The sequence below is a fragment of the Chenopodium quinoa genome, unplaced genomic scaffold, assembly GCF_001683475.1.
Source record: "Chenopodium quinoa cultivar QQ74 unplaced genomic scaffold, ASM168347v1, whole genome shotgun sequence".
Lineage (NCBI taxonomy): Eukaryota > Viridiplantae > Streptophyta > Magnoliopsida > Caryophyllales > Amaranthaceae > Chenopodium > Chenopodium quinoa.
The window spans coordinates 3,057,795-3,073,962 of record NW_018744537.1 but is presented as its reverse complement, the minus strand read 5'-3'; the positions used below and the strand labels follow the sequence as shown (position 1 = coordinate 3,073,962).

At 35.0% G+C, this 16,168-nt stretch overlaps 2 pseudogenes; both read left to right on the top strand.

Annotated features, from left to right (window-relative positions):
• The first annotated feature begins 4,707 nt into the window (after positions 1 to 4,707).
• Positions 4,708 to 6,877, top strand: LOC110698894 (annotated as a pseudogene).
• A 5,344-nt stretch (positions 6,878 to 12,221) lies between these two features.
• Positions 12,222 to 15,176, top strand: LOC110698672 (annotated as a pseudogene).
• The last annotated feature ends 992 nt before the right edge of the window (positions 15,177 to 16,168 follow it).

Genomic DNA, 16,168 nt, shown 5'->3' with positions numbered 1-16,168 from the left:
AATTTAAACTATGTTATTGTTAATTATATCCAGTTATTTTATTATTTACAAACGATCACTAAGTATAGCTTCTACCAATTGGGGCGAGGTGGATAATCGGATATGACTAGGCTTGACCTTAGTGACATCCTTACATCTAGTTTGCCTTTTAAAATTTGGACTAGCATATAGAAAATTGAAATCAAAATCGAATTACACATTCGCTATCTTTGATTGTAGCAAGTTAATGGCAAAAAATCTTTTCAAAAACATGAACTAATCTATTCACAAGAAAAGGTTTGCTTGCAATTTGATTAGAGTGACCAAAATAAAAGCGAAGTAGAGAATTTTAGTACGATTAACCCAATTGATGATTGGACGGACTGTACTGATGTGACATATAAGAAAACCAAAGTATTGAAAATACTAAGCTCTCGTTTGGTAGACAAAAATAATGTTGCATTTTATTGGAAGTTATTTTCCTAATATAAAATTCTAAAAATATCCTTAATTTATTTAGTTGACAATACAGTATAAGAATTTACTTCTTATGGAATTTGATTGACAATGGGGGACCTTTAGTAATTTATTTCTCATATCTTGTGGGAAGTTGAAATTCTCATGAATTCCCACTTCCTCCATTTTTGCTATTATGTGTCAACCACATAAAATATCCAACTTATCAATTCCCATAAATTTCTATTTTCCCTACTTTATGTTGTCAACTAAACAAGCTAAGGCCACTTAAGTTTAATCAAATGCTTCATATTAATTCAACTGATTGACACATCTATTACCTCTTTTATCGGTCTTCAAATTAAAGTCTTATTTCACCCAAAGATCTTTATCCCTACTATTTTATTTTACATTTTTACCTTTAATCAACCAAATTCCACTATTTTATTAAGTTATTTATCCAGCTTCCTAAAACAGTATGTAAAAGTAAATGAAAAAATATTATTTGATGATGGAAGAAGTAAGGTCATATTTAGCTCACCTTATTTTTCCTATTTCAGATTAGACCAGAAAAAAAAAAGTTCTTACATATGTTTATTGTTTTATGTGTGGTTTTTCATCACTAAATACCTTTAATTTCATAATGAAAAGAAAATTAATTACATATTAATAAAATATATTTTATTACAAAAACTATTGGGTGCTATCCGCACCCAATGTGTTTCGTGCGGCGGCGGAGGAGATGACGACGACGATGAAGACAAGATGACAATGACGACTCCATTATTTTTCCTTGATTTCAAAACCCTAGATGTGAAGCAGCGGCGGGTACGGTGGACCTCGGTGCTGGTGGCGGTTAGATAGGTGTGACGATTTGCGATTGAAACCCTAGATGTGAAGTAGCGGCTGGTACGGTGGAGTTCGCTGCTGGTTTGCGTGGTTGGGCACTCCGCCTGGCTGCGCGGCTGGCTGCTGCCTTACTTGCTGCGTGGCTGAGCTCGTAACAGGTCTGGTGTTTAGGGGTCGTGGGTTGGTGCAGTGAGTGAGGTTAGGCTGGTGGATGGTTGATGGTGGCGTGAGGTTAGGGTCGTGGGTTAGGGTGGTGGTTGGTTGGGTGGTGGCGTGAGGTTAGGGTCGTGGGTTAGGGTGGTGGTTGGTTGGGTGGTGGCGCGAGGTTAGGGTCGTGGGTTGTTGGGTGGTGGCGTGAGAAAGAAAGAGAAGAGGAGGGGGAAAGAAGAGAGAGAAGGAAATAAAAATACTAGTATCATATTAGCCAACAAATAACGCATATCAGACCAGCCATTAAAATGAACATATTGGCCAATTAATGTCTGATATCAGTCAACATTAGGGACATATCAGACAATAAAAACGTATCAGTCAACACAAGGAACATATCAGCCAACAAATGAAACATATCAACCAACAAAAGATGCATATCAGCCAACAGAAGAAATATATCAACCAACAAATGAAGCATATCAGCCAACAAAAGGATGAAACACATCAGCCAACAAAATGAATTATATAAGCCAACAATTAAAATATACATATCACCCAACAAAATAATAAAGATATCAGCCAACCAAAAAAAAAAATTCAGTCAACTGATGTTTGATAGCAGCCAACAAAAGGAACAATAAAAAAAAAAATCAGCCAATAAAAGGAGTATATTAGCCAACACTTAAACCATATCAGCCAACAAATGAAATATATCAGCCAACAAGTAAAATATTTCAGTCAGCCTATCGCACACATAATTTGCGTGCGGCAGTCCGCACCCAATACCTTCTCTATATTTTATTACGAATCTAATCAGATACCGCTTGATATATTTTTTCCATATACATTAGCGTAAATATGAGGTCAAAGTACAATCAAATCAGACAATCAGACCATATTAAAAAAAAAAAATGGTTCAAATTAGATTATATAAGAAAAATAAGATGAACTAAATAAGCTCTAAAATGATCAAGTGCACGCACCCTTAGCTTAAGGACAATATACATCATTAATTAATGCTACAAAAACATTTGATTATCTAAATTGACTTTTTCTTATTTGGAGGGCGTGGAAATTAAAGAGTAAACAATGGTTGCATTTTTCAAATAAAACATTTAATTTGTCGAATTAGGTATTTTTATTTCTAACCCTACTTTTCTGGTAGGGAGTGGTTAGAGCGTAATTATTGTGCCGTGTTCTTTCAACAATTAAGAACTTCCATCACTTATGTAGTGTTTAATTTAATTTTCTAATTCCATATGATCTAATCCATTTATTTACCTTAATTTTCTAATTTGATATGATCTAATCCATTTATCTTATTGAGTTCATAGTTGATTAGAATTTGATCTTATTCGTTAGTGTCAACGACACTTTTGTTAAAGTCAAGAATTTATGCTATGCGTTGGAATTCATGCTACAATGTGACACTACCAGTCCATCTACAACACCTCGTCGAATCATTTTGAAGCGTCATCTTGTGGAAATTACACTATACGAAGTATTGTAGAATCCGTTTAATTTTCTAAAAAAAAATAAAATATGCACACAAGCTAGACTCATGAAGTCAAGAGTACAAGACAAGAATTGGAGTGAGAAATTCATGCTACAATGTGACACTACCTGTCCATCTACAACACCTCGTCGGATCATTTTGAAGCGTCATCTTGTGGAAATTACACTATACGAAGTATTGTAGAATCATTTAATTTTCTAAAAAAAAAAAAATGTGCACACAAGCTAGACTCATGAAGTCAAGAGTACAAGACAAGAATTGGAGTGAGAAATTTGATAGAGTATATAAATCGATCCTGGGCTTCAACTATTAACTTAACCTTTTGGTTGAGATGGTCCTCTAACGTGGTATCAAGAGCCAGCGTGACACAAAGGTCACAGGTTCGAATCTCATTCACCCCTCCTTTTAAAGTGGAATATCATAAATCGATCCTGAGCTTCAACTATTAGTTTAAGCTTTTGATTGAGATGGTCCTCTAACAAAATTCTTGAAATGATCTAAAAAATGACAATAATCTATAGGTAGCATGCAGCAGCTAGCGTAGCATAGATCTTGAACCTGATTCGGACCATGTTGTAATGGAACCCGATCGATATGTAAGGGTATGGGTCAAACATATTAAGAGTGTAAGGGTTCGTAAAGGATTTGGTCCCAGTGTCTTTGAGTTAAGTTTAATGATTTTGCTCCCAAATTCGACACATAGACCCAAAATATGTACTCGTACTTTGTATTACAGAGTAGTTCAAATAATCTTAAACTTGGTGTAGACATTTTTGTGAGTTGCGACATTTTGTAGTATACATAGATAGATATTTTCTTTAGTTTTTGATGTTGTACCCTAATCCTTATTCCATCTTCAGTGGTTATGCTCATGAGTTAACTTTATTATACGAGCACATACAAAAATATTTTTTCTTAAAAAAATTTAAGAAAGTTGGGTGATAGAAGAAAATTTATTTACTTTGGTCTTTGGAACCTAAATCCGATAGAGCCACGTACTAGTGGATCGTTATGGTCATGAGCTAGCTAGTGTAAATTTTACTATCAGATCTACATAAAAATCGACCCAAAGAATAGTAATGTAGATGAGGTTTTTAATTTAACCCTAATCCATAGGCAATATTCAATTTATATAAAATTTAATTGTTGTTATTGGACAATTAACTAACTACTCGTGTCATATAAATTAAAACAAACTAAGCTAAAGTTTTTTACTCTCTCCATATTAATTGGTCTAGACCCATGTAATTGACCTCAAAAGAATTAAAAATAATAATTATCAAATACTCCACATGATATAATCAATCAAAAACATTAACAAAAAGAAAAGACATCAAGTTTTCTCTTAATTTATACATTGTGAAAAAATATTGTAGATACTCCGTTTCAAATTCTGAGGTCCATCTTACACAGGCATTTTGTGCGACCGTACACCTTACACACTTAGATTAACATCTAATGAGAAAAATGGGTTTTCTTTGTCCTTATTTGTTTATCCTATCTAACTTTTCAATGTGACAGTAGAGTGTTAGGCGATAATGAACATTTATGAATATATACACAAAGCTTAAGGATGATATTGCTTTTCTACGGACATTAAGATGTAAATTTGCTAATGATGAATAAAATTAATTACACTTAAATAATAATATATGAAATGGACCGTAACAAGTTTAAGGTTTAATAATCCCACATTCATCGTTGAAAAGTCAATGCTTCCTTCCTATAAAAGTACTACACTCCTTAGTGAAACTACATGCATAATCACTAGCTACTTAAACAATAAAAATATACAATTGTAGCTAGTAATAGTAACAAATTAAAAAATTATGGGAAGCATAGAGTTACAACTAGAAAATGTTAATGAGAATGCTGAGCTCCTCAAGGCTCATGCCGAGGTGTACAACCACCTCTTTGCCTACGCCGATACCCTTGCCTTAAGAGCTGCTATAGATCTCCACATTGCGGATATCATACACTCTCATGGCCAACCAATGAGCTTATCTCAAATAGCCTCGAAACTCGAGTCACCCTCCCCTGATGTCAAGTGCCTTGCACGTGTCATGCGGATGCTAGTCCGTAAAAAAATCTTCACTGTTGATTATAATAACTCATGAGGTGAAGAAATCGTACCCTTATATGGTCTGACCATAACTTCTATGTGGCTCTTGCATGACCAAGACCTAAGCCTTGCTCCAATGTTTTTAACATTTACACACCCTTGGATCATATCTGCATGGTTCGAGATTAGCCGTTCGATCAAGGAGGGTGGGACCCCGTTCGACAAGGCGTATGGCCAATCATTTTGGGAGAGGGCAGCTAAGGACCCTGAATTTAACACAATGTTTAACACTGGGATGGCAGCTGCTACTAAGCCTACCTTAGATGCTGTTGTTAAAGGGTATAAGGATGGTTTTAGTGAGTTAAAAGGTACTCTTATTGATGTTGGAGGTGGAGTTGGAAGGATGATAGCCAAAATTGTTAAGGCTTACCCTCATATTAAGGGTATTAACCTTGATTTGCCTCATGTTGTGGCTAGTGCCCCACCACATCCTGGTGTCACCCACATCGGAGGTGACATGTTTAAGGAGATTCCTAATGCAGACGCTATCATCTTCAAGGTATTTATATATATAATATTCTAACCATTTATCTACAGAGTCTATACGTATGGTGTATTCCATAGATCACATTTATTTGTGGTTTATTTATACAAGTTAAAACATACAAGACAACATGCTTTGCGTTTTGGTTATTTTGGTCAATAACACGTACTAAGTATTATTATTTAGCTAGTAAAAAAGCTTAATTTAAACAAAACAATATGTTTAAGTTTTGTGTTATATTATTGGGAATTTCTAAGATGCGTCCATGGTCATACAATTCAATAACATTAATAAGATTATTTCTTATTAGAAAAGTAAACCTCATTACTTTGTATTTTACATTATTATTACCATGTACATACATATATATAATTACCTATAAAATACAGTATATATCTATTCCTCCATTATATTATTATACGACGTACAAAATGGTAGTCTTTCTTTGAAAATTATTTGTTTTGAAAAGTAAAACACTTTTGGTAAGTGGTAATACAAGATAATAATTGTATGTTCAGACAATTTGTTTGGTTAATCACATTAAATCTAAATATTATATGTTGAGTACTTGTAATTAACTTAACCACTTCAACTTAATTTATGTTATGCAGTCCATTTTACACGACTGGACAGATGAACACTGCTTAAAAATCCTGAAGAACTGTAAAAAGGCGGTATCCCAAAGCAAAGGGAAGGTGATTATTGTGGATGTAATTCTTAATCCTGATGGAAAAGGGTTGTTCGACGACGCTGTCATAGGCTGTGATCTTTGGTTAATGGCAGATTGTGTTGGTGGAAAAGAGAGAACTGAGGAGGAATGGAAGAAATTGTTGAAAGAAGCTGGTTTTACAACCCTCAATATCATCCGCCTTCCTACTATTATGTCATTATCGATCATCGAGGCCGTTCCTCAGTAAACCAGCTAGCACGACTAGCTAGTTTTATTGCACTTTGGAATTGGTTGTAACGAATAATAAGTTGGGTTTGATCTGAGTTGGTTCGTGTTTGTATCGTGTTATGTGCTAGGTTCGGATTTCTCCCTATAAAAAGTATTGTGTTGCGATGTTATTATTCTGTGTTACAAATTGAATACTATAATATCCCTTGTATCTTAAAAGAACGTATGTAGTACGTATTATGTACGTACTTGCATGGTAAACTTGATACATGTAATTTCATTTATCATGTATTAAGAATTTTATGATTGATTATATTTAGCTTGGTGCATAAGATAGAGTCTAATGGTGTATGTGTATGTGTTCATGTAACACAAGTCACTATAGCAAAGTGTAGTATAATTATGCCATACTTGATTGTAATGATGGTTATTTGTGTAAGATTAATTAAAAAAAAAAATACATATTTCTATTAGATTAGACTTAAAATATTTTCATACCTAAACACATTATATAAATTTTTTTTTGGTAAATAAAACATATATAGCCTTGACTGGGAAAAAAAAGGACCATTAATTATTTCAAAATTTGCGAGCCAATTAAATCAACTGATTTTTTTTTTTAATTTATTTAATGAAAAATCAACCGTATTAATCACCTCTAAATCATCCAATTTGGAACTTAAGTAGTTAATAGCACATTGGTTTTAACTCTAATCTTATATACTTATATATTTCGTGTCTTCGTGTGTGAGTGGAGAGCTCTGAAAAATACTGAGATACAAATCTTATTACGTAGCATATATAGTGAAACAATAAAATATTGACCTTACTCAAGATGAATAGATCCGATTTAAATATGATTGAAATTGACCTATTTTCCATATTAAAATAAACGGCAAACGTAGACTCAATAATTACACAACCTAAATTATAGTACCAAATTTGAATTGAAGGTTCATAACATGACAGTATGATACTAAGTATGTATCTTATAAAATCTATCATATTGGCTAATCATGTCATATTAAATTACTCCGTACTACAAATCCCCACGATTTATTAGGACTTAGGAGATATGGGTGGCTAACAATAAATCAACAAATAATGATCAAGTAGACAAGTAGTATTAACTACAACATATTTTTGTTTCAAACAAAAATAAAAAATAAAATAAATAAAATATTTTCATAACATCAAGGTTATCAATTCTCTTATATTAGCTCCTTAAAGATCTTTCAATAAGCACTTGCTAAACTGGTGAGTGTAAGAGTGTTCGAACATATTAAATCTGAACATATTTTTTTAAAAATAAGTCAAAATATGTTGAATATAATAGAGCCTAAATTAAATAATACTCCTCCCTACTCCCCTCATATCTCTGTGTCTCTGATTGGATATTTTTTTTTTTGAAAGATGATTGGATATTTTCTTTTTCTTCTTCTTTTATTTTTTTATTTTTATTTTTATAGTGTAAGGAGAGACATAATTATCCAAATAATCAATAACTATATACTAAAAGACACACCATTAATGGCACGTGTCATCTCCTGGTGTATTCATATTTTTTTTTTACATATATAAATTAATACTCTATGGATACTTCAATAATACTTGCCACGAATGACACATGGGAATTATTCTTAGTATGATTTTTTCTTGCCATTTTTGTTGTTCTTCAGCATTCAAATGATATGAATATCATATAAGAATATAAAAAAATGTACTAATATAGTGTTAATTTAAAATATAATTATTGAAAATTATCGTGCATGACACAGAATCTAACTTAGTAATTAATAAAGTAGAGAAGAAAAAAAAAACCCTGCTAAAGTTACTTTATTTATTTCTATTCATTCATTTGAAAAAGTAAGAAAAAATGGCCTAAAGTAGGTATATATTGAGGGGTCGTTTGGTTCGCACAGGGTAAACAGAATGGAATGAACAAAGGAAATGAAAGAGGATGAAATGAAAAACCATTCCATGTAGTGTATTGTTTGTTTTTTTATAAAAAAGACAAAGGGAATCACCACCACCACAGCTAGAGGTGTCCAAACCGAACCGATCCGAAAAAAATCATCCACTTCGAATTGTAACCGATCTGATTTGACCCGAGAAATTCAAATTTGATCTATAACCGACCTGAACTTAATCCGAATCCGAATTTTTAACTCGATTTGAAGTTAACTCGGCACCGATTTGACCCGACTTGAACTCAACCTTAACCCGATATGACCCGAGTTGAACTCAAACCGAACCGATTTGACCCGACTTGAGCTCAACCCGATCCAAGGTTGCGACAAAAAACCGATTTAATCCGATCTGTTTTAACCCGAACTGATATTCACCCGACCTGATTTTAACCCCATCCGATTTTAACCCGGGCATAATTTTAAACCTAACCTAGAACCTTTTTTTTCAAGTTCTTATACTATTATATATTTACAAATTTACTAATTTTTAATAAGTTAGAAAGTCTAAAACTCTAACAAATATCTTATACAAATTGAATTAGTAATAAAACAAACTAATAGTACTGGTAGCCTCATGAGATTAAACAATTGAAGAGTGGTACCTTAAAAAAAAGACATTCTTTTTTGTATATCACTATATGTGACTATCATCTATCAATCTATTAGTATCACTAGTTCATTACTCATCGTCTTACTTATGTACGTAACTACGATAAGTCATCGATAATTATTCAATTTACATTTGGCTCCAAGATAAATATTATACAAGAATTGACTGAATGAGAAAACTAATTCTTCGCATTTCGTAATAATTAACCACGCAATATAAGAAATGACACATGAATGACTTGATATCAACCCAATAATAAGGTAAAAATTCAATAATTACTCTAGTTTAAAAATGACCTTATTTGGATATTTGGTCAATTCGACCAAAAATCTAAACAGACATGGAAAGGATTTGAATCGGAATTGACCACATACTGAATCAACCTTATCTTAATCAAACCAAACTTGAAAGAATCGAAATCATCCGAACCAAAATCAACCTAACCCAAATTCATCCGACCCGAATTAACCCGGTCAAACCTGTTTTGAACCTGATTCGAATTTATCCGAACCGAACATAAACCGATTTGGAGTTGACCCGACCCATTTCCGACCCGAACTCGATAGACCATGGCCTGAATTCAACCCGAGCCGATCCGAATTTAAAGAATAATTTTGACCCGAACATATCCGACTCGAACAGACCCGACCCGAATAAACCCGACTCAAACTCCATCTGGTTATCCGAATTGACTCTTCTAACCACAGCACCACCACCAACACCACCACACAACCCCTTTTCCTTCACTTTCCCACTTCTCCAGCCACCCCACCGCCCAGCCATCACCTTATCGGAATCCCCCGGAGCTCGTCGCACGCACCCCCCCACCCCTCCCCTTGAAAATATCTCCCCTTCCCCGGAAAAACTTCCCCTAATCCCTTTCACCTTTCCTTCTCCTCTGAACCAGCCATTGTCGTCAATTCCAAGCTCATAAACCCTAATTATTCATCATCAATACCCTTCAAACCCCAGAAAACCCCAATTAAGAAATCCAACAAATTCTCATTTTTCTTCAATTCGAACTTTGCTCAATCAAAACAGGGGCAGCTATGGCCGACGAGGGGTCGGGGAAGGTTTTTGAGGGATGGGGGAGGTGCGACAACCTCCGACGAGGGGTGGAGGAGGTGCGAACAGGGGCAGTGAGTTCTTACAAGGGGTCAGGGAAGATTTTCGAGTGAGGTGCGAGCTTACCGGAGGTTGGCGAGTGGCGAAAAAAGGACGACGATGGCCGAAGGAAGGACGACGAGGTGGCTGGGTGGTGGTTGTGCGGTGGGGGTAGGGTAGAAGGGTGGTGGCTGGAGTAGGCATGGTGGTGTAATGGTGGCTAAAAAAGGGAATGGAAAAGGCTAAGGGGGGTGGGGAATCAATGTAGAGTAATTTTGGGAAAACTCAAAAATAAAAATGGGTAAAGGGAATGATTAAAAGTAACAAACAAACACCAACAAAGGAAATGAGGCTTGCTCATTCCCTTTCCCTTTAATTATTGACCCCAACCAAACGACCCCTGATTGAATATTTGCAATGATATAAAAAAGGTATGTATTGTTTTGTTTGCTTTTATGCATTGTAGATTTAAAACACAAGAGCCTCATATTAACATTCATGTCTTGACTATACTATACTCAACCATTCTCTAATAAGCTAAGTTGTATATATATTATGCATTTCTCTAAATGATATTAAACTCTGATTTTGTTTACTATCGTCGTATTTTTGACTATACTCATCCATACTCTAAGGCCCTGCCCATTTGGATTTTTATTTTTTTATTTTTTTTATGACTGAATTGAAATTATTTTTGTTGAATTTAAATAATTTTTATTGAACTTAAATTAGTTTAACCGATTCTCTATTATATTTCTTCATTAAGACGTACTATATTACTGATTTTTCCTGAATCAAAATTATTTTTACTGAAGAACTTAAGTTTACTGAACCAAAATTATATTTACTGAATTAAAGTTATTTTTACTAAATATTATTTTTTATAAGGTGAAATGAATAGCACCTAAGTTCAGCACTATATATTAGTACAGAGTATTATATTATTGCCAATTTTCACATGTATAAAAACAAAATAGCAGTCATAATAAAAGATTCCTTTTAAATTCTTGACTACACTACACTATATAATACAGTAATTGCAGGTTAAGCCTCATGTTTACATTTATTTTTTTCAAAAATTCTTGTTCTCTTGATGGGTACGTGAACAAGCTAAGCGAAAGGGGAGGATTTTTTTTTCTTATTGTTATTTTTTCTCTAGTAATATGAAAGGTATATTGCAGTCGATCTTAATTAAATCATTTTGGGATTAAGGCTTTGCTTGTTATATTGTTGTTGAAAGGTATGTTTCTACCAACATGTAGCAATTGCAGACAATGGCAATAAAAGATACTCGATCTCATCATATCATTTCCATATCTTTTGCTCGAATAGGCAAATGAATTAGAATGACATTAAAAATTACTCCCTCTGTGTTTTTTTTTTTCCTCTAAATGCATCAGTTTTTATTTAGGGGTGTTTTTTTTAATGCATCATTTCTATATTTGGTAACTTTATACTATATTTTATTGTTTCGCTCTCTTCTCTAATACCCAATCCAAAATATTCTATCATTTCTCTATCTTTTATGGTCCCCACTTATATAATTAAATAAATCATTCTCTCTCACATACTATCTACTTCATGACCCACATTATACTTTTATCAAAATAAATTAATCATCCACTTGTAACACTTGGACAACATAATATTAAAGCAAATAACTCTTCTAAAACTCCACGTAGATGCAAATGATGGATTTAAAACAAAAATAAAAAAAGGAGGGAATATAAATTTGGCTTAAAAAAACTTGAACTCGTGACCTATTAAAAAGTCATTGGAAGAAGACAACGTTGGTCAGTATGGACACAGACTCACAGTCGCAAATTTCCATTTAAGTGTGCTACATAATACTATTCAACTCTCTTTTACGTGATTAATTATGAAAAGACGTACATTATATTGTTCTTGACTTCTTGTACTAATATCCAAATATATCCACTAAAATCAAAGGAGCAATATTTCCACACACGTAGATTATGTTCTTGACTTTTTAACACATGTTAAACATCCTAAGACACCCCAGCAAACAACGACATAATCTATTTACCCTCCTATAAATAGATTCTTTCATTCAAGCTTAGTAATAATTTAATTCAAATACATAACAATATACATAGAGTAATAATGGGGAGCACAGAAATAAACATTGGCAATGCTAATGAAGATGTTGAGCTCCTCAAAGCCCATGCCGAGGTCTACAACCATCTCTTTGGCTACGCCGATACCCTTGCCCTAAGAACAGCCCGTGGAGCTCCGCATTGCGGACATCATACACTCCCACGGCCACCCAATTAGCCTATCTCAAATAGCCTCAAAAATCGAGTCTCCCTCCCTCGATGTCACGTACCTTGGACGTGTCATGCGAATGCTAGTCCGTAAAAAAATATTCACCATAGAATATAACCAATCATTTAGTGAAGAAGTCGTACCCTTATATGGTCTAACCACAACATCTAAGTGGCTCTTGTACGATCAAGACCTTAGCCTGGCCCCTATGTTTCTAACCCTTTCGGACCCTTTGATCACAAAACCATGGTACGAGTTTAGTCGTTCGATTAAGGAGGGTGGGATGCCATTTGTTAAGGCTCATGGAATGTCCGTTTGGGAAATGGCATCTAAAAATAAAGAGTTCAATAATTTGTTTAATGTTGGGATGACTGCTGCTACTAAACCTACCTTAGATGCTGTTATTAAAGGGTACAAAGATGAGTTTAGTAAGTTGGAAGGAACATTACTTGTTGATGTTGGGGGTGGCACCGGAAGTTTGATGGCCGAAATCGTTGAGGCGTACCCTAAGATTAAAGGTATTAACTTTGATCTGCCTCCTACGGTTGCCAATGCTCCTCAACACTCCGGTGTCACCCATGTTGGTGGCGACATGTTTATGGAGATTCCTTCTGCTAATAATGTCATCATCAAGGTATGTCTTTCGATTTTTTAAAAATCGTTACAGATTAATTCAATTTTTTTTTACAAGGCCGTGTTCTCTTCTCATTATTTTTGATAAACTAAAATTATTCTTACTGCAATGAAATTATATGTACTAAACTTAAATTGTTTTTAGTGAACTTAAATTATTCAATAAAAATAAGTCCAATTCAGTAAAAGTAATTCATGTTCAGTAAAAATAATTGTAATTCAATAAAAAAAATCAAGCAACTTTTAAGGAAAAAAAATATAATAGAAAATCAGTAAAAATAATTTCAGTTCTGTTAAAATAATTTATATATGTTTAGCCAAAAATAATTTCATTTCAATAAAAATAATTTCAATTTAGCAAAAATATGGTGAACAGAACAGTACAGGGGCTAAGTGTTTATCATAATATCATCATTAAAACCTTTTGTGATTATTGTCTTTCCATAAAAGCTCATAGAGACTTTTGTTATCTAAACTTTAAACCTTAATCATTTTACTAAGGAAAAATTGCGAGGAAGGTCTTTTTAAGGAGTCGATCTTGCGAGGAAGGTCCTTTTATGAAAAAGGTGGCACAAAAGGTCCTTTTATGACGTTTGGGTTGCGTGGAGGGTCCTTTGACCAAACTCCGGTGTTGACTTCCGTTTTCTGGCCAAAAATAAGTCACGTGCTGTGCACGTGACCTCTTAAATCTGATTTTTTTTTTCTTTTTTTTCCCTTTTCCTTCCCTTTCCCTCTTCTTCAAAGCAGTAAAATTTTGCAAATATCATATATTTTTTTTTCAATCTTTGCTTTCGTTTTCTTTTCGCATTCCTTATATTTTCGTGTGATTTCCTTGTTTGAATGCAAATGCTATGAACATTTCTTGTCCTTCTTGCATATTAGTCGAATTTTTGGACGAATTTCACGAAGAAATCTAAAAAATCGATTTGGGGGTTTTCATTTGGTGAAGCTATTCTCAAAATTCTTTGCACCACTTAATTGTATATTGAATTGTGAACAATTTGTTGCGAATTTTATGCAATTTGGTTGAAAAAATAATAGGTTCCCATTTTTGAGCTTCCCCCCTATGGCCTCTCATGGAGTTCCCTCCATTGTTGTCTTCTTGAATCTTGGCATGTGTGTGACTAGTCTATGTTATGTAGTTATGAAGAATTATAAAATTGTGTTAGTCAATTTGCATGATTTCTAAGCTTCCCAAGTGAGGGAAATTGAAAGGGAAAAGGGGAAATCGTGGAAGAAGAGGGAAAGGGAAAAAAGAAAAGAAAAAAAAAATCAGATTTAAGAGGTTACAGCACGTGACTTTTTTTTGGCCGGAAAACGGAAGTCAACGCCGGAGTTTGGTCAAAGGACCCTCCACGCAACCCAAACGTCATAAAAGGATCTTTTGTGCCACCTTTTTCATAAAAGGACCTTCCTCACAAGGTCGACTCCTTAAAAGACCTTCCTCGCAATTTTTCCTTTTACTAATTAAACAAATTCTTTGTGTTATGCTAAATTACGTCTACTCTTACAACATGGTTTTTTTGGTGGTGTAGTCGGTTTTACATAACTGGGCAGATAAGGAATGCTTAACGATCTTAAAGAACTGTCAAAAGGCGGTATCTCAGAAGAAAGGAAAGGTGATTATAGTTGATATAGTTCTTCATCCTAATGGACATGGGATTTTCGACGATGCAACCATTGCCCTCGATCTTTTGATAATGGCCAATACTGATGGTGGCAAAGAGAGGACTGAAGATGAATGGAAGAAACTGTTGAAAGAAGCTGGTTTTGCTCGCGTTAAATTCATACCGCTTCAAACTATTATGTCATTTTCAGTTATTGAGGCTTTTCTTCAGTAGTTGTGATTATATAAGATATGTTGCCAATTAAAAAATCTCAGACATTAGGCAGCATTAAAATTTGAGAAAGAATAATATGGACTCTTAAATTGTTATAACCTATTAATCTACGTTCATTTGAGAAAGGTAATACAAGTTGTACAACTAGTTGCATTATATGGTTAAAATTTTCCACATGTTCTTTGTATAGGGTATGGATTATGTTTGGGTCCAATTTAGTCCAATTGGGCCTAGGCATTAAATGATCCAATTAAAAGCCCAAGGTCAAGGTTCAACTCTCCAATTGTGCTAAAGTCAAAGGTCAGCCCTCAAAGCAAGCCAATTGGGCTAAGGCCCAACTTCTCCATGTATGAAGAGGTATAAAAGCCATCAATATTCATATATTCAGGGGATTCATTCATAGATTCATATATTCTCATATACTCAAAAAAAGCCTCAAGCAAAAAATTCTCTTGCATAGTGTTCTCTTTCTACACATTGTACTGACTTTAGCATCGGAGGGGCCTTCCTCGGCAACACCCCCGAGGCTAGTTTACGTGTGTTTACTGTGCAGGAAACCTTCGGCCCAACATAACTTGGACCGAATCCAGTCTTCTCCGTTCCAGCGGACCTTCGGCAAGGTCCCATTGTTTTCACCCAAAACAATTTGGCGCCGTCTGTGGGGAAGACTTTCAAAAATCTTTAAGCCAAATTTCTAACCAAGATCATCTTGCAATTATCTTAGTAGCAATGGCTAAGAACCGCAAGAGCAAAAGCCTCCGTCAAGGAGCGGGCGAAAAGCCTAAAATCCCTACACCATCACCCTCGCCGGACCGGAACCCTCCCAAGGGTGCCAGCTCGGGGGGAGGATCATACAAGGAGGATTCCCTTTCTCCCGTAATTCATGACTCTCATCATAGGCCGAGTCACTCTCGGTCTAGCAGGGGTGAGTCCGATCATAGGACACATTCAGTGCCCCAAAGCCAACCATCGGCTGTGCGCCCTCATTCCCATACTCGGCCGAGGACCCCTTTGACGGGGCTCAGCTCGGAAGAGGTGGCAAGAGCGCTGGCAGTACTCATGGAGGCGATGAGGGCACAAAATATGCCACCACCTCGTGATCGAACTCCTCCGCATACCCGGCATCAGCGGAGGAAGTTAGACCATGATGGTGGGAAGCTTCCTTCCTTCCGGGAACTGGAAGAGTGGGAAGAGGATACCTGGAAGAATGAAAAAGAGAGGAAAAAGAACCCTCAATTTTTAAAAGGATCCTCATCCTCACGACCAG